The following is a 27,109-nucleotide window of genomic DNA, read 5'->3' as shown; positions in this document are numbered from 1 at the left end:
ATAATAGTGAGCAAATTGATGCTATCGTATTAGATTTTTCCAAGACTTTTGACAAAGTCCACCACCATAGTTATATATTTTGGCATTGATGGTCCATTGCATCAGTGGATTGAGGGTTTTCTGATAGGTAGAGAACAAACAGTATGCTGTAAATCAACACCAATAACAGTAAACGATTTACCGAATTGCATTAGTTCAGGAACAAAAGTCCAATTATTCGCAGACGATTGCATAATATTGTTATAAACTTGGTGGTGGCACAGAGAGGGGTAGTGGTGTGTGTTTAGTCAGCCGACGCAAATCGCCCTAGGCCAGCGCTAGAGGAGCGGTCAACCGTGACGAGTTACGACGGTCAGCCGAGACAAGTGTCAACACGGCGGTTCGGGAAGGATCGACGGCGGTCCGGGAAGGTTCGACGTCGTGAACAGAGCTCAGGAGCGTCACGAGAGTTGTAGTCATCTGACCACCTAGAAACGTCGAGCGGCGTTCTGTCCGGTTCGAGAAGGCCAGTAGGGACCCTATATAAGAGCGGAGGCGACGCAGTCAAGACGGTCGAGAAAAGGGGCTCAATACAGCAAGGTTCACGAAGGAGGTTTACGACAGAAGGTCCACTACAGTCCGGTCGACTACAGCACAGTTCAGCGGTGTGGTTCTGTACGGAGCATTACGACGGTTCAGTGCGGAGTACTGTCAAGTACAGTTGAGACGGCTGGCGTCTTGATCTTGGTCTGCGATCGAGTCCGACACAACGTGCCTAGTGTGTGAAGTCAGTCCTGAACGGTTGAACCCAGTGCAAGCCCGGAACGAGACGGAGAGACCAGTGCAAGAGTTGATACGGCGGTACGGTGTTATCGGAGAGATATTTGTACAGTCTTGTGTTACGTGCTGCCAATTGTACAGTATTGGCTGTTATTTCTTCAACCATTAAAGTGTTACGTTACTTTGGAGCCCTGAGTTGTCAAGTTCTTTAAGTTGGTGGTGTATGGTGCAGTTTGCAGAGAGCCTGGATAGGGAGATTCGTAACAATATATAGAACAATAAAAACAACACAAGACACAGATATTTTACAAAGAGAATTAGATGAATTACAGAATTGGGAATCAAATTGGAGCATGTCTTTCCACCCAGAAAAATGTCTGTTATTAAGAGTAACAAAAAAAATAAAAACAAATTAATTCAACTTATCTCATTCATGGCAAACCAGTAACACAGACTAAAAACGCAAAATACCTAGGTGTTATCATAAGTGAAAAACTGTCATGGAGTCCACATATTGATGAAACTATCAAAAAATCAAACAAAGCATTAGGGTTTATTAAAAGAAATTTCTATAAATCAAATAAGAACATAAAACTAAATTGTTATTTAACCTTGGTTAGGCCAGTAATAGAATATGCATCCTCCGTTTGGGACCCCTCGACTCAAGAGAACATTAAGAAACTGGAACAGACACAGAATAGAGCAGATTCATAACAAACAAATATTTACATTATACTAGAGTAATACCTTTAGTAAAATCACTAAATTTAAATAAAGCCTTCAGGATAGAAGACTCAAAAGTAAAGTAGCAATAATACATAAAACACTGAACCATAATCTTCAAATACAAAAACAAAATTTAATGAAATACTCAGAAAGACACAAAGATAAAGGCACATTCCTTGTCCCATACTCTAGGACAAATTTGTACAAATGCTCCTTCTTCCCTAGTGCTATTAGAGCTTGGAATAGGTTACCTGAGCTAGCCAGGAAAACCAGTGACTTGGCAGAATTTAAGTCATTGGTTAATATGCATGACTAAATGCATGACGCGTAGGACGTAATCATCTTCTTTTTTTAAGTAACGTCTGTATCATATAAGATTAAAAAAAAAAGACCTTTTTGATTTTCGACCTAAAAAAGGATAAGCCGATGTAAAGCTAAACACAAACAAGTTTAAAACAAATGTGTATTTATGTGTTTCTGTGTGTGTGTGTGTGTGTGTGTTGTTAGGAGTTAGCAGACGTTGCAGAATACGGGCACATGCGGTTCGCGCGCTGGGCTGTTGTTCGGTAGACTCCATGGTCTCGTCAGGGCCGGCCTCAGATAATTGGAGGCCCTAAGCGAAGTGCATTTGGTGGCCCCCAAATGAAATAGTAAAATAAAAAAAAAAAACAACCTAAAATGACGAAATTTATTAAAAAAAACTTTGTGTACTCCAACAATAGCGTTGAGGACAAATTTCGCTATTTCGTCTCTAAAAAAATGTTTGAGAGTCCTGTGAGATGCCCCCCCCCTCCCACCAGTAGGAGGCGCCCTTGGCTTTCGCCAAACAAAGTTTATCAACACGTCTTTGATCTTGTACACCGGATACACCAGAATGCTAGATATTCATAGTTTTTCGGCTATAAACAAGTATCTGGTGTGATGTACAGAATTGGCGGTAACAAAAATTACACTTCACACAATGTCAGTCACCGAAAATTTGGTGCATGAACCATGTGATTGGATCGGTGATTCCCCCTTGATTTTCAGAGATCTTCTGTTTAGAAAATGAAGACATTAAACTTGAAGGAATGGGGGAAAAAAATAAAAGAGAGAGGGGGGGGGTGTATGTCTACAGCATTTCTCACTACGACTCTTTGGATCTTTTTTTTCAACTCCTCAGAGAGTCACTACCACCCGAGATATTCGGTGCTATCAAGTTCAAAACAATTTTATTGTCAAGACTGTCAAACCATTTCCAAGGGCTACTTAAGAGTAAAGGTCAGAGGTAAAAAACTTTTAGGAGAGTTATTTGGAAAACAAAACAAAACAAAAATAATTTTTTAATTTTGTATCCTGGCACGGGAAAGCTTGCTATCTGTCACTATTTGTTAACATGTTTTAAAAAGAGAAAATTACTTTTGAAAAGCTATAAATAAATAGCGACTTGGTTTTATTCAATTTTCAAATTAAAAAAAAAATGCTTGCCTAACTTTAATGAAAAATGCAATAGTGATCGGTGTAGGTTACTCCTGAAGGCTATGGACACTCGAATGGGACACTCAAATGGGAGCTTCAGAAATTCTGAAGATCTTAAGCTCTTAACACTTAGTATGCGTAAGACAAGAGCTGTGTGTTTAGAAGTGTGATGCTAGAGTATAAAACGCCGTTAGACATATAAGACTCCTATATTTGGCTACATATATATATATATATATATATATATATATATATATATATATATATATATATATATATATATATATATATATATATATGCATATATATAGCATTAGCATAGAACACATGACGTAAGCTATAAAAGAATATTTAGTAGCCATTGCAAACATCGCTATGTATCTATCTATCAAATCTTTGACTTATAATCAAACTAATTATTGACCTATTATATTATAGGATCCTAGACATGTCTTTGGCCTCATTGCTGACCACATCCCACACATCTGTTACTTCAAAACTGATCTTATTGTTGACACCATCTTTGACCTTATTATTGACCACATTCTTGATTATCTACCAAATTATTGGCTCATCTTGGGAGTACATCTAGGCACCATCTTTTTGTTCTTAACTAGGGGAGACAAATTTGTTATCGTGACTGAGACTAAACCGTTCCCGTCCTGGGTGAAACATTCAACTTTTGATCTACGCCCCTGTTGATTTACTCTTTTGTATATGTCATGATCTGTAAGCCTGTTAATAAGAACTCAGAGTAATATCTACGCGTACAGAAACAATCTTCTGATTAACACAGAGAAGAGGAGGAAGAATGATCAAAACAAAGTCTACAGATCCAGATTAGAAAGATTGCACAAGTCACCTCTCAATTCATCCATCGAATCACCTCTAATCGTCTCCTAAATCACCTCTAATCGTCTCCTAAATCACCTCTATTTGTCTCCTAAATCACCTCAATTCGTCTCCTAAATCACCTCTTTTCGTCTCCTAAATCACCTCTTTTCGTCTCCTAAATCACCTCTATTCGTCTCCTAAATCACCTCTTTTCGTCTCCTAAATCACCTCTATTCGTCTCCTAAATCACCTCTTTTCGTCTCCTAAATCACCTCTATTCGTCTCCTAAATCACCTCTATTCGTCTCCTAAATCACCTCTATTCGTCTCCTAAATCACCTCTTTTCGTCTCCTAAATCACCTCTTTTCGTCTCCTAAATCACCTCTATTCGTCTCCTAAATCACCTCTATTCGTCTCCTAAATCACATCTATTTGCCACATAAATCACCTCTTTTCGTCTCCTAAATCACCTCTATTCGTCTCCTAAATCACCTCTTTTCGTCTCCTAAATCACCTCTATTCGTCTCCTAAATCACATCTATTTGCCACATAAATCATCTCTATTCGTCTCCTAAATCACCTCTATTCGTCTCCTAAATCATCTCTATTCGTCTCCTAAATCACATCTATTCGTCTCCTAAATCACCTCTATTCGTCTCCTAAATCACCTCTATTCGTCTCCTAAAATCACCTCTAAAATTACCTTAAATTATTTGTTACGTCAGTCCTCAGGACCATGTCTCAAGTCCTCTCTCAAATCACCACAGCGAGTAAACTGAAATTATGGATTATCCACTGATTACAAAATATTTATTTTGCTTAACTAAAAGGGAAGTACGTAATTTCAATGCAGTGATTCTCAAACTGTTTCATAAACACTTTCAGATTATTTGTTCTCATCATATTACTATTTCTAAACCCTTCAAGATAAGCGACGCTCTTCAATTTTGTATACCATAAACATTGTGGTCAAGATAGAATAGAATACATTTTTACAAATCGTATATCAACTCTGTCTGTTCGCACCAAATTTTGAACGCATTATTTCTCCCACACCCATTCTAAGATTATTGAGAGAGAGATTTGTAAACGTGGAATTTTTGCCTATAGACTGTACACAACAAATTGCTACAATAATTACTGTATATACATATTTTGCTTGTTGAATTTAAATAGCAAGTTGACTTACATAAGTGCATCATGGGAAGCCTTGCAATTCTGCAAGCCCAAGACAAAAATTAAATCGATGTTTAATTAGTTATTGGTATAATCAAAAGATGAAAATTTACTGGTTTAGGTCAACACAAACAAGACAGACACACAGACGAGCATAAATAAAACACACAAATATATTCAGATACACTTACTTAAGCGAGATGGACAGAAATGTCTAAGGGCGGCAACTCAGTGTCACACTAACCCTATCGTCTGCTGACGAGTTCATCTTGGTTTTTGTTCTTTTTTTTTTTTTTATTTCCATCTTCTTCCTTGGTCTCTACAGACAATCAACTTCCTCTCCTCTTTTTTTTTTTTCCCCACCACTGATTCTGTTATAAGAGAGTACTCTTTGTGTTTTGGGTCTTCACATTCGTAGCGTACGTCTTGAGCGCGAGGTGTATACACAACAAGGGGGAGAGAATCACCGTTGACTACAAGAGCAGACGAATACAAGGCTGTAAGATACTTGTAAAGGCCAAAAGGATACTTGCACAGGTAGGCTTAAACGTTACATCGGTACTGTGTTCATTCATTACCCTTACATGTGGATTCAACTGCTTTTTTTTTTTTTAAACATAGAAGAAAGCGTTTTAGCAGGGGCATTAATTTATACAAGCGGAGACAATCTACATATTGACCAGATTAAAAAAAATTTAAATAATTTTTTACAAAGCTGTCTGTCTGTCTGTTTGTCTGTCTGTCTGGAAAAAAGTGTGTACACCTTATTATTATTTTCCCCACACCTATTCTCGGATCAAGCTTAGACATCGCACAATTATTCATTGACAAAGACAAAACATGAACCAATACCAAAAAAAAAAAAAAAAAAGGTGACCAATTAGACAGATGTTACACTGTTAATTAATCATTTTGTTCTAAAATAGCAACAAGGGAAGCTAACACTTCAGTATTAACAGATTGGGCTAAATTTGTTGGGTTTAGTCTTAAATAATTGTTAACGCGCATTCTCCGATCACGTTGATTCTTTAAACAATGATTAATTTTACTTAACTAAACATGAAAACGAAAATTCTCAAACTAGTCAATTAATTATTGGTAATTAATTAATTTACTTGATATACCATATTACTATTTTATTTTTTAAAGAATTTTTTTTATTTTGCTTGTTTGAAGTCTAAATTTTCAGACTATTCTAGGAATTTAAAATTCCATTTATTAGCGGCATTGCATTCACATTCACAGGTCCCATTGCCTGTCGGACCGTTGGGGCACCACAGATGATCTGCCGACCGCCTCGCTCCATTTGTCTTTGCCTAGGATTAGAGTATCTTTCATTATTAGGCCCGTCCAATACTTGATGAAGCCTTTCCATTGCTTCTTTTTTTTGTCTCTATTTTCCCTGGATAATTTCCCTGCAGAAATATCTTCGCGAGCCCTGGGGTGTTATGGCAAATATATATATATATATATATATATATATATATATATATATATATATATATATATATATATATATATGTACATATATATATATATATATATATATAATATAAAACAATCTTGTGTCGTCTACTAATTGCGAATCTGGCGTTTTCTTTTTGCCTACAAGTTTCAAGTTAACTGACTATGAACACATCACAATAATTTTAATCACAATGAGGCAAAAAATGCAAACACCGCCCCCTGTCCTATATAAGGCTAGTCTTCGAGTCTGAAGATTAGTGACGAATGCAGTATTTCCCGTGGCTGCGCAGCCCCCGCTGTGACCTACATATTTTGCCACAGCCAGGGCAAGCATAACCATTGTCCGCAGGTGGTCGATTTAGATTTTTCTTTTCGCCGTCTGCATTTATACTCGGCAGCAGATTTTCTTTTGGTCTCAAATGTGTATCCCGCGGCATGTGTATTCATGTCGCTTTTGGATATATCCATATTCCGTAAAAGGTAACGACCAGCGTCTCTAATGCCTTTCTGTTAGATTACCATACTGCATACAGAATGACTTGTGGAAGTCGACCTACTGGCGTTCTATGAATGTGGCCAAACCATCCAAGGCATCTGCTGCTGATAACCTAGCGGATTTCATGGGACATATCTCTGGTTCTAGATGCAGTCTAGATGAATTGGAACTAATCAATCAATTAATTCCCAATTAGTTTGAAGACTTCATATAAGCTGACACATTGAAAAGAACTCAACTTTATTTAGATAAGTAAGATCTAGACCTAGTAAATATTTAAATCTTAAATATTTAAATCTTCGCGCGTCAGCGCGCGAGGGAAAAAAAAGCGATACTAGACCTAGATCTATCTCGTGGTAGATCTCATAGGAATAATCCATTTCCAGGCATTGACGCTCTGATCTATATATATGATTAACAAGAGTCCATTTGCGTACAGAATACGAGAGATGTATATTAGTAGGCAACTCTGTTCCTAGGACAATTACACGAATAATTTAAGAATATAGCTTTCTTCGCAAATTTTGCATACAGAAAATTTAACAAATTTATTGAATTGGCATAAATGGTACGGTTAAAGTTATTAGGGGCGAAAAGATGAATAAATAAATAACAAAACAGTTCAACATCAATAATAAAATCCTTAGTAAAAAATGCCTTTGCTAAACGCTGTATTTGGTGTCCGCTTCGCAGACGATTAGAGAGTAATGGACATAAACTTAGGATGATAAAGTTAAAAAAAAAATCCATAAGCAATTCCTAGACGCCACCCACACACCCATTGAGCCGCTAAAACATTGCACTTTATGAGATGCGGTGCGAATAGATGTAGCAGACGGTCTGTAGCAATGTGTGATTTACGATGTGCTTTTTTTTTCTCTAAGCAGCCATCTTTTTGTACCTTTTGCTGTCCGTCCGTCACGTTTCCATCTTAAAAATGACAAGCGGAACGAAAACTATTTTTTCTCTCATCGTACATGAAAAAGCTACAAACTCCTCGATTGATCGCCCAAAGCGCGCTAGTTATACAAAGTTATGTATGCAAAAGAATGCAAAGAAGTATAAACTGTTTTTAAATAACAAAAAATGTATTCATAATGGGAGATCAATCAAAATTTTTATGTTATAAGAAAGATTTAATGAAGAAATGAGTTTTTTTTTTTCTATGTTTGAGCTCAATCGCAGCGTCATTAAAGTTATGTTAATAACTTGAAAGTTGTAAGACAACTTTCCTTCGCCTTTCATTTCAAAATTAAGAACTTTGATTTCTTCACGAACTTAAAAAAAAGTAGTTAATAAATAATCTAATTAGATCTAATTAAAGTTGAAGACGAGGGACATCCCAAATGTCAACATAAAATAAAAACTACAAGAAAATATTCATTAATTAAATTACAAATGAACAAGGAAAAAAATCATTTCAATCTTAATTTAAATTCGTCAAATTTATCATTTTCCTACATTTAGCCATTAGTATACACTATTATGTTACAATGGGCCTCATTCAACAATCGTAAACAAACGACATTGAGTCAATTGCTTCTCTATCTCTTCTATACAAATTACGATCAAATTTTATTCAACAATGGTTATCACGTGACAGTTGTTTTTTCACCATAGCTTTATCAATACTATTACCTGATCGTTCAATTTGGTGAATGAGGTCCATTAATATGAACAGTACTTATTAAAAGAAACAACAACACACACACTCTCATAGGCCCCTAATTAGCAACAGTTATTTCTAGTTTTCACGTAGCCTAGGAGTACACCATAACCATTCAGGCCTGTCCATTCTTTTAAGTTGGTTTCCCATTGCGTTCACTGTCTGCCTCTTCCCTTTCCTGGTACTGTTCCCTGAAGGAAGGTCTTGCAAGCCCCGAAGACCTTGCAGAAAGGTCATTGAGTTTTAGTTTGCGTTTGTTTTTTAGCAATTGTTAGCAGGTCATCCTGGGGTCCAATCGGTGCAGTAACCCTGTTTCTAATCTCTTGGTCTGTGATGCGGTCTTTAAATGTGATACCTAGGATCTCTCTGTAGCATCTCAGTTCCATTGCTAGGATCCTCCTCTCTAGCTCTGCAGTCAGCGTCCAAGACTTACAAAGCATATAAAAAAATGTGGCCATGACCAGGGAGCGCATCAGTCTCACTTTGGGGTTATACCTTTGTCCTTCCGTATTTCTTTCAGTCTAGCAAGTGCTGCTGTAAAAAAGTTCCCCTTTCAGACCTTGGGGTCATCTTTTTCTGTGCGTACGGTTAACGAGGGTGTCATGTGGCCAGCACAACAACCAACCTCTTTTACTTTTCCCCAACTATTGTCAGGTACCCGTTAGAGCTGGGTTGACTCAGAGGCGCCCGAAGATCCCAAAGTTAAAAATCCCAGTCTTCACCAGCATTCGAACCCCGGACCCCGGCTCAGAAGCCTAGCGCTTTGCCACTCAGTCATTGCTCTTCCAAGTGCTGCTACGGACTGTGCAATTCTGCCCAGTAGTTCGGGTTTGGTTCCTTGATCTGAGACGATGGTTCCGAGGGTTTTACAACTACTGACACTAGTCAGCTTTTCCCCTCCAAAGCTGATGCCCCTTTTAAGGCCCTGTTGTGATCATTAATTGTATCATTAAATTTCAGTTGCGGGTAGGATAAACTTTATTATTGAATATAGTTATTATTAGGTAACACTAATCATTGAACAAATCCTTATGGTAGATGCCATTTGCTGGGCTACTAGCATAATATTATGGTTTTTATTGTTTGTATCGTTTTTTATCGTTGTTATAATGACAACCTCTTTTACCATAAAATTCTCTAAATACTTTACGATTTATCGACCTTTCTTATATCAACAAACAATCTCTGATACCAGTTGTAGCTTATCTTAGATGGTATCTATACGTGTCTAGTTACATATGACCTGTATCTCGGACTCCATCTCACATACAATGTCAGTGTTACAAAAAAACAACGACACAGTTCTCTGCCCCTTAGCCCTTTCAATCGTCAGTACTGCGACAAAGGGGAGTTAATGCAATCAGCTACGTTTGTTGACGACTCAGACTCAAACGCTTGTTGAGGTTTCGGGAATGGGGAAAACCCTGGTTAAAAAAAAAAAAAAGCCAGACCAAATAACAAAACTGTAAAACTTGAAATAGAAATCTTAATTTCGGTGTGTATGGGAGCCTACAATGTGACACGAGTTGCCCAGAAAAAAAAACAGGATAATTTAATGTTATGTGGTCTAAAAATAGAAGAAATAAGAAAATCAACATAATGGTTTATTTAAGAAAAAAAGACAGTATCTCATTATTCAACTTACAGTACGATTGTTTTTCACGTAATAACGTATACACGATAGATTAAAAAAAAACAATGAGACATTTTCTACCCAGGCCTTATCACCCCCCCCCCCTTTTGTTTTTCCTACCGATAAATAATCCTGGTTAAGGGAATGTTAATATTTTGTCATTCTGTAGCTAAATTAATTTTTTTTTTTTACTTTGAAAAACTATAACGGTCAATTTAGAGTTTTCCCAATGCGGTCAGTGAGCTAGTATTTTTGTTTTCCTAACGATATGCATCAACAGTCAAATTTCAAGGAAAATATTTAGAGCCGTTTTCGAGATCCGTGTCCAGGCTCCACCAAGAAGGTTTTTTCCCACCCAGAGGTTTCTACGAAGCTGCAGGTTGAATAGAGGTATTGTAAACTCGAACGGCATGTAATATATTCATCGAAGCACAACACTTGGCATAACATTTTCAATAACATTTGTTGTAGCTGCAGCACATCATCGGTTTTAGCACTTGGTATAAGCATGTTTTAGCACTTGGTATAAGCATGTTTCTAGCACTTGGTATAAGCGTGACGTCTGTTGTAGCATTTGGTATTGCATTGTCATAGCACTTCTCATATCGTCTGTTATAAAACTTGATATAGAACCCTTAAAGCACTTGGAATAACACATAGCAATAAACGTGGTTTAGCACCTTGTATAGCACTTGACTGGGCGCTTGAAGTAGCACTTGGTTGAGCAACTGGCATATACCTTAGTGAAACACTTGGTATAACACTTGGTAAAATACTTTGCATAGCCATGGGGGTAGGCCTTATGAAACTGATAGAGCGCCTAGTATATCACTGTTATTGTCCTCGGTATACCTATTGGTATAGCCATTTTGTGATGACGCTATAATATAATTATGTCACTCTAAACATAATAATAAGGCTTGTCTACGAGTCCTAAGATTAATCAGAAATGCAGTATTTCCCGTGGCTACCCAGCCCCAGCTGTGACCTACACATTTCGCCACATCCAGGGCAGCATAACCATTGTCCGCCGGTGGTCGACTCAGATTTTCTTTCGCCGTCTGCGTCTGTCCTCGGCAGCGGATTTTCTTTCGGTCTCAAATGTGCATCCCGCGGCCTTTGTGAGTGACCTCCAAACATGAATGGGACAACTCATTCAATGTCTCCCATACTGTAAACGAGTTGTTCCTCTTGTATATTTCGTAACTATTCGTATTCTTTATTATGCCAGAGTTCACGGACTTCGAAGACCAAATGCCAATGTAATGGGAACACCCCCAGTTTTATAATGTCTTGTTACTAACCCTTATGTACTACAACTATTATGGATAATTGTATGATGTAGTTCCCGTCTTACAATGTTAACTCTGTATATAATAAGTGTATTGTTGTTTTTTTAAAGAAGTATTTTGTAAATAAAACAATAAGTGTTATTCTTTATGTTACACGTGAAGTAAAGCTTGAATGTGAATGTAGATAGAATTGAATTTTTAGATTAGGAAACTAGGAGTTTGAGTTTTAAGATTTTGGCTCAAGAAAAAAAAGAAAGAGTGAGCGACAAAGATAGTGAAGTAGAGAGAGAGAGAGAGAGAGAGAGAGAGAAAAGAGTGATTAGAGTGCAGTGCTCTTTCTGTACAAAAAAATAGGTGCTGGTACTCAGTGATGGATTGCCTAACTTTTAACTACTAATAAATTAATAATAAACGTTAAAATACAAGAAAAGTAATCATTTATTCCCCACATTGAAAACGTTGCCGGTACGCTGTACCGGTGGGAAACGTCAAACAAAAAAGCACTGTATTAGGATGTAGAAGATAAAAATGATCAAGTCACTATATCTGAATTTAAAGGATGTTCACGGTCATTGGTTATTTCAACATATAGAATGTCTTTGGTATTTTTATTGCCTTCTGCTGACAAAAAATAATTAAAAACCTAAGTGACTGTCATATTTGTACAGTTTAGGGGAGTCTCTTTAAATTGTTCCCCATCAAGTAATTATTTCAGAACAAATTGGACTAACAGGGATACTACATCAGTGCGTGGTACTAACAAGACTATTTACTAGACTCCATATTTTGCCGATGGCACAAAGTCTTTTTACTCAGTCTTCTATTTTTTAGTTGGGGGGGGAGGGGATGGGGAGTGGTCATTGTACAGTCTTAGGTCCAGCTCAGCTTAATTAACTTCATTTTTAAATCCGGAAAGTCTATGTAGAACATGTGTTCAGGCGAAACATCGGTTCAGGTCCATTAAGTTCAACTGATTCTGTAACCAGGTCATCGCAGGGACTATTCCCAAAATTAGACCAATTACTACTTCCAAAAAGGCAGAGTCCAAAATTTTCAATCTCTCAGTAATACGTCCCAGTGCTAAGTAATACGTCCCGTGCTAAGTAATACGTCCCAGTGCTAAGTAATACGTCCCGTGCTAAGTAATACGTCCCAGTGCTAAGTAATACGTCCCGTGCTAAGTAATACGTCCCAGTGCTAAGTAATACGTCCCAGTGCTAAGCAATACGCCCCAGTGTTAAGTAGTACGTCCCAGTGCTAAGTAATACGTCCCAGTGTTAAGTTATACCTCCCAGTGCTAAATAATACCTCCCAGTGCTAAATAATACGTCCCGTGCTAAATAATACGTCCCGTGCTAAATAATACGTCACAGTACTAAATAATACGTCCCAGTGCTAAGCAATACGCCCCAGTGTTAAGTAGTACGTCCCAGTGCTAAGTAATATGTCCCGTGCTAAATAATACGTCCAAGTGCTGAGTAATACGTCCCAGTGCTAAGTAATACGACCCAGTGCTAAGTAATACGACCCAGTGCTAAGTAATACGACCCAGTGCTAAGTAATACGTCCCAGTGCTAAGTAATACGTCCCGTGCTAAGTAATACGTCCCAGTGCTAAGTAATACGTCCCAGTGCGAAGTAATACGTCCCAGTGCTAAGTAATACGTCCCAGTGCTAAGTAATACGTCCCGTGCTAAGTAATACGTCCCAGTGCTAAGTAATACGACCCAGTGCTAAGTAATACGTCCCAGTGCTAAGTAATACGTCCCAGTGCTAAGTAATACGTCCCGTGCTAAGTAATACGTCCCAGTGCTAAGTAATACGACCCAGTGCTAAGTAATACGACCCAGTGCTAAGTAATACGTCCCAGTGCTAAGTAATACGACCCAGTGCTAAGTAATACGTCCCAGTGCTAAGTAATACGACCCAGTGCTAAGTAATACGACCCAGTGCTAAGTAATACGTCCCAGTGCTAAGTAATACGACCCAGTGCTAAGTAATACGACCCAGTGCTAAGTAATACGACCCAGTGCTAAGTAATACGACCCAGTGCTAAGTAATACGTCCCAGTGCTAAGTAATACGTCCCGTGCTAAGTAATACGTCCCAGTGCTAAGTAATACGTCCCAGTGCTAAGTAATAAGTCCCAGTGCTAAGTAATACGACCCAGTGCTAAGTAATACGTCCCAGTGCTAAGTAATACGACCCAGTGCTAAGTAATACGTCCCAGTGCTAAGTAATACGACCCAGTGCTAAGTAATACGTCCCACTGCGAAGTAATACGTCCCAGTGCTAAGTAATACGACCCAGTGCTAAGTTATACGACCCAGTGCTAAGTAATACGTCCCAGTGCTAAGTAATACGTCCCAGTGCTAAGTAATACGTCCCAGTGCTGAGTAATACGTCCCAGTGCTAAGTAATACGTCCCAGTGCTAAGTAATACGTCCCAGTGCTAAGTAATACGTCCCTGTGCTAAGTAATACGTCCCTGTGCTAAGTAATACGTCCCTGTGCTAAGTACTTAATCACTGTTAATTGTTTGCATATAGATTTATTAAAAAGATTCCGTTTGCATTACTTAAGCGAGTAAACACAATCCAACTAGAATCAATCAATATCCCCAAATAAAAAGAAACAATGTCACAATCTCCAAATCAAATTTACATATCCCGATTCACTAACACAATAGAAAACAATCCTCAATCCCCAGTCAAGAAATCCAAACTCATAACTCAAGTTTCTTAACACATTTGCACACTAGTTCAGGTCAGTGACTGCATAAACAAAAATCCCCTACTTCGGACGTGGAAAAAAAAAGGTTAGTCAGGGAGGAACTGGGTTACAACAATACAGTAAAAAAAAAAAAAAAGAAGAAGAATCAGTATATAGAAATAAGGTGCCGATATAATGGAAGATATAGAGAAACGTTTGAAAATGAATACATTTATATATAACCTTCACCTATACCTTTTGACCGTTGGGGTACCACACAAGATCTGTCAACCATCTTTCTCTCTGTGCATACTTTGATGTTGTCCTCCTATCGCTTTCTCTGTCTTCCTCTGCTACTTTATTATGGAACTGTGTCCTGAAGGAAGGAAGGTCTTTGCAAGCCCTGATGACCTTGTGATGTGGCCATAGAGTTTGAGTTTAAATCTGACAGTGGTTAGCAGGTCATCGTGGGGTTCTATTGGTATATATATATATATATATATATATATATATATATATATATATATATATATATATATATATATATATATATATATATATATATATATATATATATATATATATATATATATATATATATATATATATATATATATATATATATATATATATATATATATATATATAATATGTTCACAGACACTGCTAAAATAATGCCAAAAATGAATAATGTCTGGGAGTTACTAGTTCAGATTTTTTCTTCATTAATTAAGTCTGACAACTTTGCAGGTCTTTTTGTCTAAACATTACAGCAGAAAGTGACACTCATTTTTTTTTTTGCTTCGTGACTATGATGTGACTAGGATGGATTTCTTGAGAACAGTCAAATAATGAGGATTGATTAGTCTTTACTGGCAGCGCCTGACACAATACGAACTGGACATCCCTGCTGTTAGGTTTGGCACTTTATTAGCTGTTACTTAACACTGAAATGAATTGTCCAGGGATCGGGCGTTGAAGACGAAACTCTGACCGTTCCTCGAAAAACTAAGATGGTAGGAGGGACACAACAGGGGAGAGGCTAGGAAGGTCATCAGTTCTCAACGTCCTAAACCTGATGGGGAAAAAGAGTGACAGACGGACTGGGGGGGGGGGGAAGTCCAGTGAGTTCAGGCCATGACCGGATGTGTCAATGACAAGAGACTGCGATTGACATGCGCGGTGAGGGTTCAGCAGTGGCAAGCTTTATAAATGTATCAGCGCACGCGACACGACAGGAGCGAAGAACTCTTGGGAAATACGTAGATCTTAGATAAACCCGCGATAGATTAAAATTACAACGATCGTCAACGTTTTACTGTTTCGATGTTAGTTCGTATTTTTACAGGTTTTTTTTTTTTTTGTTTAGTCATATGCTGACAAGTGTCACTAGTTTCAAAGACTTCGGAGCTATCCTCTCAGATGAAACAACCAACCCTGAGCTACTGGCCACAATGGACCTCATTCACCAATCGTAAACAAACAACGTTTAGTCACGTGATCATATTGATAAAACAACGAGGAAAAAAATGTCACGTGACAGCCATCATGAATGAAACATGGGATCGTAAATTATGTAGGAGAGACAGGGCACCACGTGGCTAAATGTTGTTTGTTTACGGTTGGTGAATGAAGTCCATTGCACAGTCCACAGCAGCACTTCTAAAACTCAAACCAATCTCCACAGGCGAAAGTCTAGCCTTGACATTAAAATCTGACCGACGCGCTCAATGTTAATCGCCAAAATCTTATATGCTTGCGAATCAAGGACGCTGAATCCAGAATAGAGCAAGAAAAAGTAAAGGCATATTAATATCTAGGCGTTATCATCAACAACAAGCTTTCATGGGAAGACCACCTTGGAACTCTGACAAAGAAAACAGCCCAGCGACTCTTTTTTCTATACAAACTCAACAGTTTTAAATTAAACAAGAAGATCCTTGAGACATTTTACGGCGCGACTGTACAAAATCTGCTAACATACGGAATAAGTTGTTGGCAAGGCAACGCCTCATCTAAACTGTTTGCAACGTCTAGAAAACATCATTAAAAAAAGCATCAAAAATTACACTCACAACATTACCACATTTAAAGGAACTTTTTGAACAAACGTGCCTAAAAAAAATCGAAAAAATTTTGGAAGTCAACGGCCACCCGCTCCATCAGAACTACGTCAGGTCGTCGCGAAGTGGGCGACTGCTGTCAATCAAAACAAGAACGGAGCGGTACAAAAACTCGTTCGTACTACACTCGGTCAGACTCTATCACCGCCACTCATTGATCAGGGAACATGAAATGCACCAAGATACCTGTGTGTAGTCGCTGAATGAACTCTTTATGTTGTCTGTTGTATTTATGTGTATTTTTCTGTTGTGTTGTCTTTATATGAGAAACGAGTCCTTGTAATCACAACAAATTTCCGTAAGGATCAATAAAGCAGTCTTAGTCTTAGTATTAGTCTTATATGGAGATGCCACAGAAAGATCCTAGGTATCACATACAAAACACCGCATAACAAACGAAGAGATTAGAAACAGGATTAATTTAGCGATTGGTTTTTATCGCTCACCCCACGATGACCTGCTAACTACTGTCCAAAAACACACAAGCTCTATGGCCCTATCAAAAGGTCCTCATGGCTCTCAAAGACCTTCCTTCAGGTAACAGTACCAAGAAAAAAAAACAGAGGCAGACAGAGAAAACGATGGATAGACAACATAAAAGAATGGACGGGCCTGTCTTCGGAAGAGTTTCTATCCTAAGAAAAAAAAAAGAAGAGAAATGGAGAAAGACGATGAAAGGATCATGGGTGGTGCCCCAACGATCCAACATTCTAAGGGATATTTGAAGATGAAGATGATGTCCGCCAACGTGTTCCAAGTTTAAATAATGCTTTTAATATCGATTGTTAACTTTCTCTCTAGATTTCGCTTTCGATTTCGTCCTTTCCCGTGTCCAGAAACCAAACTATTTTAACGTATCAATGTCGCGATACATTTAAGGGACTTAATTTATTCATAAAAAAATATGCACAGAAAACAACTAGAGTTAGCTACCTTTATTTGTCGAAGATGTGTGTGGCATTCTGTTAATCATCTGTTAATGCCATCACGATTAAGCTTCCCATCACATTGTCCTTCAGGACTTGACACTTTCCCGTTCACCCAATTTACATCAAATCAATTCTAATGAATGTCCGGCACGAACTTAGTCACGCAGATGGTCTGCACTCTTCAGACTACTGACCACATCGACAACTGGACAGATCTAGTTTGTTTGATCCCCAGGGGACACCCTCGCTGGATAGGAACATCAGTGTTTCCCAAACTGTGTTCAGTGGAGCACTAGGATTCCCTGAGTCTTGAATAGGTGTTCCATAGAAACATCTAAAGCAGTGTTTCACAAACTGTGTTCCGTGGAGCACTAGGATTCCCTGAGTCTTGAATAAGTGTTCCATGAACTATTGGAACAACTAACTAGTAGGCCTACACATGAATTAGTCCTTAGTAAATGAAAAAAAAAAAAAGATTTCATTAGATCTTATCGGTAAAGAAAACAAAGCTATAACAATATCATAATGAACTTTGAACTGCCCTACATTCTGACTCTAATATGAAACAAATATGCAAAGATTATCCATTAAACGTCAAGTTTATCTTAAGAGAACTTTACTATTTCAAAATGAGATTAATGTTATTTTACTTTTGTCTCATAGAATCCGTGAGAAGCAGCATTATTCTTTCATTGCCGCTAAGTCAAAGTATAAATCTAGAAACAGGCGGCTTGATGTTCCATCATTTAAAAAGCCTCCATACACTGATGCTCCGTACTGGGACTAATCCCTTACAGCACGGTCCAGGTCTCTGGCAGCGTTCTGTAGGGTCTGTCTGTCTCCGTACAGAGCGAGACCCCCGCATGCACAAATTCTATCTGTTACAAGACTAGTCCTATCTTCGAATGTGTTTCTGAGCACCCTGCAGTCGTAGAGGATGTGGTCTACTGTCTCGTCATCCTTGCGACAGTGTTGACTTCTGGGATCGTGGTTCTCCTTTGAAAGTGCGGGGCCCACTGCGGTCGCATTGGTTGCATTGGCCTAAGGCCAGCCCTGCGAAATAGCGGCGTATGCTACGCCGTGGGTCGACTAGTTATTTTTAATTTAAAACAAATGTGAAATAATTCAACGTAAATAAGAAGCGAAGGATTCCGCTACATTTTCCTGAAAATGGGAAGTGTTCCGTAAGAGTTTGGGAACCACTGGTCGTGACTGGTCTAAGGTCGAACGTTCGAATATATCGTAACGGTTAAGGGGTAGGGAGGGGGGGGGGAGTGATTTATATAAATTTTTTACAATTTGCTACTGTTACACAAGAGGTTTGCGGGGGGGGGGGGGGGCGGCTGTTTCTGAAGATTTGTTACATAACAAAACAAAACAAAATATTACAATGTATAAAACTTGTTTAGCTCAGTCTGTCATTTTAACTCTCGTGTTTGTCTGTCATTTTAACTCTCGAGTTTATGCTTGTTACGTTGTTATCCAAATGCCACGAGCCTACATTCTGTTTGTTAACAGCGCTCTAAAAATTTAATAATTATTATGTAACGATATAGTGATCCCTTGGCTTTCGCGGGGGTCCGACTTTCACTTACTACGCGTTTTCAAAAAAAAAAAACCACAAATACCCTGCGTTTTTGTTTTTTAATATAACGTTGTTTTTTTTTCAGGCGGCCGCCCGATATATGTGGTGGTAAGCGTAGACGAGAGGCCAAGTGCGCTTGAACTTGGCTTGGCTTGGCTACCTAGAAGGGGGCTCGAGGTTCGACACCCGACTAGGGCAGTGTTGTGTTTACTGAGCGCCTAAAGGCAGCACGGAAAACCAACTCCTAGATACCCCCCCCCCCCAACTGGTCCACAAATGAGATTGGACCAAAAGCGCTCTGAGCATGCTATAAGCATGAAAGTAGCGCTATATAAAAGCTATAACAATTAAAATAATAAGGTGTACAGTATTGGTGAAACAAATTGAATGCGGCATCGAAGCGCCGAAAGAAGTCGGTAAATTTTCCCATTGTTTCTATAGACTCCAAAATGAAAAAAAAAATGTATTTTGGGAAAATGATAATTAATAAATAAATATTTTATAAAATTCGAATTTTCTTGTAATGCCCCTCTACCGAGTTTTGGTTTGGGGGGGGGGAGTAATTTGGGTCTTGTTACAATTTGTTTCAAGAAAATGGCGGGACTTTCGGTCTTACGTAATATTTGAACGTTCCGTAATAATTTTTTGTTTATTTCTTGCTGTCAGAGCTTAAGCATATATCGCACAGGCTGTTTTTGTGTCAGTATTATTAAAGTTGCATGGGAGGAGCGGTGGCTAAGCAGTAAAGCGCTTGGCTTTCAAACCTGGGGTCCCGGGTTCGAATCCTGGTGGTCTGGGATTTTTATTTCGGGATCTTTGGGCGCCACCCAGCTCTAATGGGTACCTGACGCTAATTGGGGAAAGTAAAGGCGGTTGGTCTTTGTGTGTGGCCACATGACACCCTCGATAAAAACAGATGACCTTTACATCATCTGCCCTATGGACCACACGGTCTGAGAGGGAAACTTTACTATTGAAGTAACATGGAAAAATAACAGGCAGGCTGTTTTTGTGTCAGTATCGAAGTAGCATTCAATATCGAAGACGAATTCAGTATCGATTCGACACGCTACATGAAGCAACATTATGAAAACTACATTCAAGACACATGATTTTGCTGTTCTCATTGACACAGTATCTGAGCAGCACACGCCTCAAAACTTTATTCCAAACAATGTCTTTAGGTGCGAAATTAAGCCTACAATTAAATAATGCATTTGCCATTATCATTAAAAAGTTAGTCTCAAGGGGAGATAATATGACAGCAAGAAGACAGCTAAAATAAAAAGAATAAAAAAAAAACCTAGTTATTCATCGACCTCGGTATACATTAATTAAATGTGTGTGTATTGTGTGTGTTTGAGTGTGTATGTGTGTGTGTGTGATTTTGTTTAACCCTATCATATCTAAATGAAATAAAAATTATTATTTTTTTTGTTGATATTTCAAGGCTTCTCTTCGATTGCCAGCAATCTGACACATGGAGTTGTATCTTATAAATAAATAAAAAAATAAATATGCACGCACATATCTCCCTAGACATATATATATATATATATATATATATATATATATATAAAATAATAATCTTTATTGTCCGTAAGAAGATCCATTTTACAATTTGTGCATTACACCAAACAAGAAACATACATAAATATATATGGAATAGTAATACCGAATCCGAGTCAACGTGGGGACCACTCTAATTTCCAGCACTCGTGTCACGGGCCACATGAGCGAAAAGGTACAAAAACGAAATGAAATAGATCTGAAACTATTTGATTAGAAACTTACACTAATTAATGAGACATTGGAAGTTTATATTTTTAGGCGTCAGAAAAAGGCTTAACATCTTTGCTTAAAATGTGAGCAACAAAGTAGCTAGTTCTATCGAGCTCTTACAACTAACTTCTAATATTGTCTCGTTTTGGTAAATATTCTTATAAATCCTCCTATCTGTAGGCGTAGATTAACAATCCTTTATTTGCGGCTCTAACCAAAAATGATGTCATATTTGATTGGTATGTTGTTGTTTTTTAAACAGTCATACTTTCTTTGAAAATTAAACATATTTTCTTATTGTCATGTTCCACAAAAAAAAACAAAAAAAAAAAAAAACAATGACCCGTTCACGTTTCCACATTCAGAGTCCCATTTCAGAAACGTACGAATCTTAAAGTCTAATAGGCCGAATGTGGCCCGCGGGCCCGCAGGCCGTATTTTGGGCATCACTAGTATATGTGTAGGGTATCTTTTGCTGTACCGCAAAGTTAACGGGGTTGTGAACAACACAACAACACACCACCGTAACTAATTAGATTTGGTTGGATTAACCCTTAAAGCGCGTGTATTGTAATTTCATGTTGTATGCAATTATTTGAAAACAGCTCTGCACTTTAAGGGTTAAGGGATGCCCTCAAAATCCCGAAATTAATAATCACAGTCTTCATAGAGATTCGAACCCGGGACCCCTCGGTCGGCAATCCAAGCGCTTCACCACTCGGGCACGCCAATCGGATGTTATTATATCGAAATCACAATGCTTTATTCATCACTTTTTCTTTATTTCATTGTGCGTCCCTGGTAGCGGTGTTTGTGGACTCGTATCCATTTTATAATAAAGCTACACTGTTTCAAGAGTTTTCGTTCTCAGTAGCCCGAGATTATCTCCGGATCGCAATGTTTAATCCTAGCGTAGTGTGTCTGGGTATATTGTCTTCTTCAGTGTTGTCTGTCTGTCTGTGTGTATGATTATGTATCGTACTAATAATGTTGAAAAGAATACAAAGCTTCTTTGTCAGGAAGTTTGATTACTTGTTTAATCCTTTTATAGTCTAACTATATTTTTTCATTACAGTGGCCAATTGAAATGTAAAGGGTTTTGATAGTTGATGAAAAACAGTAAAGAAAAAGATGAATCTTTTTAAACACAAAGGTCTCCAGTTCGAATCTCTGTGAATGGTGTCTTTCAAAATCTCTTATTAAATTCATTTCTCAGAGCTCTCTAGTCTCCAATAGGTAGCAGACGACAATGGACCTCATTTACCAATCGTAAACAAACAACATTTAGCCCCGTGGTTCTCTATCTCTTCTATACAAATTACACAATCCATAAAGGCTGACACGTGATAGGTTTTTTTTTTCATTTTTTTTATCAATATTATCACGTGGTTAAATGTTGTTTGTTTACGATTGGTGAATGAGGTCCAGTGAATTTCAAGGTAATTGGTTACTGTGCTGGGCACGTGACACTATCTGGTGGACTGGCTGTAGGGGCATTCGGGCCGGTACCCAAATTGACTGAAAGGGCCGCATGAATGCCAGTAAAATGTTTAAGATTTTATAATATTCTCTTTAAATGCAATACTTTGAGCATCCTGATTTAAAAAAAAAAAAATATTTGACACTTTTAAGTCTAATACTAATCTAAAGAATCGAAAAAGGAACAGATACAAAGCAACTATTTATGTTTTCTCGCAAGCACTAGAGATTCAACAACGTTATAATGACAGCATTTATGAATGAACAGGCTCAACACCATAAGACCACAAAGCTATAGACTTAGGTCGAAATACATAGAGGCCTTGCTGAAGTATGAAATAATCTTGACACCATTAGTTTTACTGAACGTAAGGATATTAAATTACCGTCAAACAAGTGGACTTAATGTTCTGTTGTGTGTCTAAGATGGAGACAGTCAAACCTAGGTTTACAAGTTATTGAAATAGCAGTATTTGACCTTGTGAGTAAAGAAAACTCCTCTTTCAGACCTTGTGATCTATAGGGCAGATGATCTTAAGGTCATCTGTTTCTTTGGCCAGTTGTTCACGGGCCTCGGGCAGAAGGGGCTCACTAGCCTTGGTTGGCCACCTATCTAGGAGAAGGAAAACTCTAAATCCAAATCTCCGCTGCCTTGTGATATACCCAAAATGCGGGAAAGGCTTCGGGAGACAACCCTGAGGAAAAATCAGGAGCTGGTGACCCTAAGGCAGATTGTGGCACACCGTACTACAGCCTGACAGAGCCTGCGGCGCTACTGATCCCAAACTGTATCGGATATTCCGTTCCTTTGGTCACATCAGCTGCGCGGAGAGGCGGGAACAGCTGTGTGGGCGACATCGTTCCGACCATGAACAATGCCCAGGCTTTCATCTCATTTTTTCAAGGCCCTAACCCCAAAAACTGGAGAGGACACTCCAGCTTCGCCTTTGGCGTCGGCCAAACACTGGAAGTGGCAGTCACCGGTTATAAGCTCAAATGCTCAAACAATGCTGTTTAACGAGCAGCACAACGACCAACGCCTTTACTTTCCCCCAACTAAAGTCAGGTGGACGTTAGGTACCCGTTACGGTTGCCTGGACTAAGGGGTGCCCTAAAAACCCTGAGGTTCAAACTACAATTTATAGATTGTCTTCCAAACTTCCGTGAATATTAAGAAAAGTTGTGGAGTCTTATTTTTTTGTATTTTTTTTTTTTTTTTTTTTGGAATTAAATTCTGCATTTTAAAATAAGTCATGTATACTATATCATGGTGAGAGCTGCTGTGCTGACTTTTTCTTCTTATATAATATAAATAAAATATTAAAAGTAATATTGGTTTCCAAAGAAACGTACTGCATTCCCAAAATCTCAATTTTATTACCATAAAATACACAAAAAAAAAGTATTTTTTCTTGTAAAATGTTTGTAATGATTAAATTAAAAAACATTATAGTAATATTATGTCACTTTGACTATTCACCGTAAAAAAAAAATTATTATCAAATAAAATGCAAACTTTTCTTAAGAAAACACATAAAGAGTTCTCTATGTCGTTGTACTATGAAAATAAAAAACCGAAAGGTCATTCTTTCAAACGATGTCATCTTTTTTTTTAAATTTATTAGTGTTACTAAATTTAGAACTTTTAAAGTCAAATATAGTGTTAGTGTTAAGTTTATACTTTCTTTTTACTAATAGTGTTTTAAAGCATATAAAATGTTTAAATTCATATAAGGTTTAACATTGTAAAGCAATATTTACAAAATACGTAATTAAAAATTGTAGATTTATCTTTCAGAGAGCAATTTAATTCAAAGTACGTAAAAATAACCACAAATATCTTTGACTTTAATTGTACAGTGCCACTTGCGTAGAAAGTTGGCCTTTCGTACTAATGGTACAGAGTTCGATTCTCTGTAGCGATTTTTCTTACAGTAAGTTTTTTTATTCTTTTTTTTTTTTTTTTAAATTAATAAATAACTATAAATCGCAATATATTTCGCTTGTTTGATGTTGTAATTGTATTAATTTGTTAACATTATTATAGATGATTTTGACAGCGAGTCGTGTCAAACAATATGACCGATCCAGCTTTGAATGCCTTGAATTTGTTATACTTTATTTCTTTAGTAATAATTCTTATCAGATAGTTTAGAAAATAATCAAATAAATTATTTATATATATAAATAGTTTCAATACATTATTAAACTTCACACAATGCTTTTGAGGACCGATATGAGTGGATGTCCATCATCTGGCATACAATTTAAGGGGCCGCATTGTATAGTAATTCCCGGGCCGAATTAGACACCCAGTCCGCCCCTGGCTATGCCTTAGCCTTTGTCTTTCCAGATTGTTCTCAACTGATGCTACTATATATATATATTGCTACGATCCTCTCACTCCTAATCATCGCCTTCCGTAAACACTGCTAAACACAACACAATACATCAACACATCAAGAACTTGACAACAAGAGCTCCACAATATCGGGTACTTTAATAATGAGTGAATAAGTAGATAACAGCCAATACTAGACAATTGGCATCAAACACATCAACAACTAAAATGTCACTCTGTACATCACCGTACAAAACTCTACTGTCTCTCTTTCTGGACTTGTACATCAACACCTGAGGACTCGACCAGGACCGACTTCATAGCCGACTAACAGTCCCGGTCTCGACGCTCTCCGGTCTTGAACTGCCCTTTTCCTACACACTGTGTCCTCGTACACGCAGGCTTTCGATCACATGACCATAACATTGGTCATATTTGCGTGTAATCGTGTAATCATAGTACTGTCCCTTGTCCATGGCCCCGCTGACCTGAGTGATTCACGTGTGTGTCAGCTGAGCCTATAGTTAACCCTTTTTCGACGCCAATAGGGTTATAACACTGCCCCCTTCTCAGATTTGTCCGTCCCGGACAAAATCTATCTCACGACATGGGCAGTGGAGATGAATCGATGCAGGAGGAGGTCTATCGGTGGGGGCGACAATGGGCCTATACTGCCATCTCGATGGAGCCATCTGCGTTGTATACTGCGTATGTCTCTTTCTCCTTCTGCTCCAGTTGACCTTCACCTGGTTGCACAGACGTCGTGGTTGCATCGCCATCCACTTTGGATTCAGCAACCATCGCCTTCTTTGGTCGCTCACTACTGAAGGCAGCCAGCCAGCACATGGGGAGGGATAAGATGTCAGGACTGGGGTCACCAAGATCTTTGGCCTATCAGGTTGTTTCATAGGGCTTTCAAGAGATGGGTTTTGGGAATGGGTATCAGGTCCACAGGAGGGGAAATAGTGGCACACATCATCTTCAGGATTGTCCGGAGGGCAAACTAGTGGAGCAAGTTGGCAGCACTCCACTTGCGAAGGACCCTCATCTTCAGCATCAGGCTCCAGTTCACTTACTTGACCAGAACCAGGGCTTCTCACTATGGTCTCGTCAGCAGGACAAACGTCTGTTGGGTGCAGACCTTGCCGATGGGTTCCTTCGAGTTGACGTTCTCCCTGCGAAGCTCGACACACAAAGTTCTTGCCAAACATCTGGGTGCAGCCATCAGGATTCGAGTTCCTCCCATCAGCACTGACAGATTGACAGATGTCTTTAATGTCCTCAGCTACAGGCTTGAGGTAAGACACGACGTTGTCTTGTTCTATCTGGCTGATGGAGGCACTCACGGCATGGACGTCTGTAGCAAAAACGTTGGTTGAACTATTGGTCTCGGTCTCTTCTCTTGTTTGTTCATCTGTCTCTTTCTGCGAGTCACCCTTGATCACATTCTGAAAGCCAGCCAACATCTGCTCTCTAAAGGTGATCAAGAGCTCTACCACATCAGGTTCGAGTTCAAAGAGGAACGTGTTCGGATCTTCCTCTTCATCCACCAGGGCTTGCCGGAGACGTTCTTTAAGAGTTTCGTTGTTCCTTTCGTAGTACTTCAGTCCTCGCCATTTCAGCTCTTGTTTCAGTTCTTTCAGATTCAGTTCATCTAGCAGTTTTACAGAAGCCATAGGAAATCCCACTTAAAGACACAAGTGTTACGATTCTCTCTCTCCTAATCAGTCTTCTGTAAACACTGCTAAAACTCAACACAATACATCAACACATCAAGAACTTGACAACAAGAGCTCCACAATATCGGGTACTTTAATAATGAGTGAATAAGTAGATAACAGCCAATACTAGACAATTGGCATCAAACACATCAACAACTAAAATGTCACTCTGTACATCACCGTACAAAACTCTACTGTCTCTCTTTCTGGACTTGTACATCAACACCTGAGGACTCGACCAGGACCGACTTCATAGCCGACTAACAGTCCCGGTCTCGACGCTCTCCGGTCTTGAACTGCCCTTTTCCTACACACTGTGTCCTCGTACACGCAGGCTTTCGATCACATGACCATAACATTGGTCATATTTGCGTGTAATCGTGTAATCATAGTACTGTCCCTTGTCCATGGCCCCGCTGACCTGAGTGATTCACGTGTGTGTCAGCTGAGCCTATAGTTAACCCTTTTTCGACGCCAATAGGTTATAACAATATATTTATAGCTTTTATATAACGCTACTTTCATGCTTATAGCATGCTCAGAGCGCTTTTGGTCCAATCTCATTTGTGGACCAGTGGGGGGGAGGGGGTATCTAGGAGTTGGTTTTCCGTGCTGCCTTTAGGCGCTCAGTAAACACATTTCTGCCCGAGTCGGGTGTCGAACCTCGAGCCCCCTTCTAGGTAGCCAAGCCAAGCCAAGTTCAAGCACACTTGGCCTCTCGACCATATCATTCATTAATACTATACATATTTATTACTCACATGCATATTGATAAAAGAAAGATTTTGTCTTATCTTTGATTGGGAGTAGGGGGGGGGGGCGGCCATACACAAAAGGTATTAAGCATAAAGAGAAAATACAATACTAAGGTTAGTTTCACTGAGTCCTAAGAACTTAGGAACACTGGGGTTTCACGATCAATTATAGAAAATG

General features: G+C 38.6%; 1 protein-coding gene across 1 annotated transcript in view; it reads left to right on the top strand.

The window, feature by feature from the left end:
* Positions 1-5,372: 5,372 nt before the first annotated feature.
* The window catches only part of LOC106056580 (neuropeptide CCHamide-1 receptor-like), a 122,452-nt gene continuing 100,715 nt past the window's right edge, over positions 5,373-27,109 (top strand). Inside the window, exon 1 of the mRNA XM_056033077.1 lies at positions 5,373-5,490. The gene's annotated coding sequence lies outside the window, so the exon portion shown is untranslated. The remainder of the gene's footprint in view (positions 5,491-27,109) is intronic.

This window comes from Biomphalaria glabrata, chromosome 6 (assembly GCF_947242115.1).
Source record: "Biomphalaria glabrata chromosome 6, xgBioGlab47.1, whole genome shotgun sequence".
Taxonomy (NCBI): domain Eukaryota; kingdom Metazoa; phylum Mollusca; class Gastropoda; family Planorbidae; genus Biomphalaria; species Biomphalaria glabrata.
Note: the sequence above shows the minus strand (reverse complement) of the source record. Positions and strands in the feature narration are given on the sequence as shown.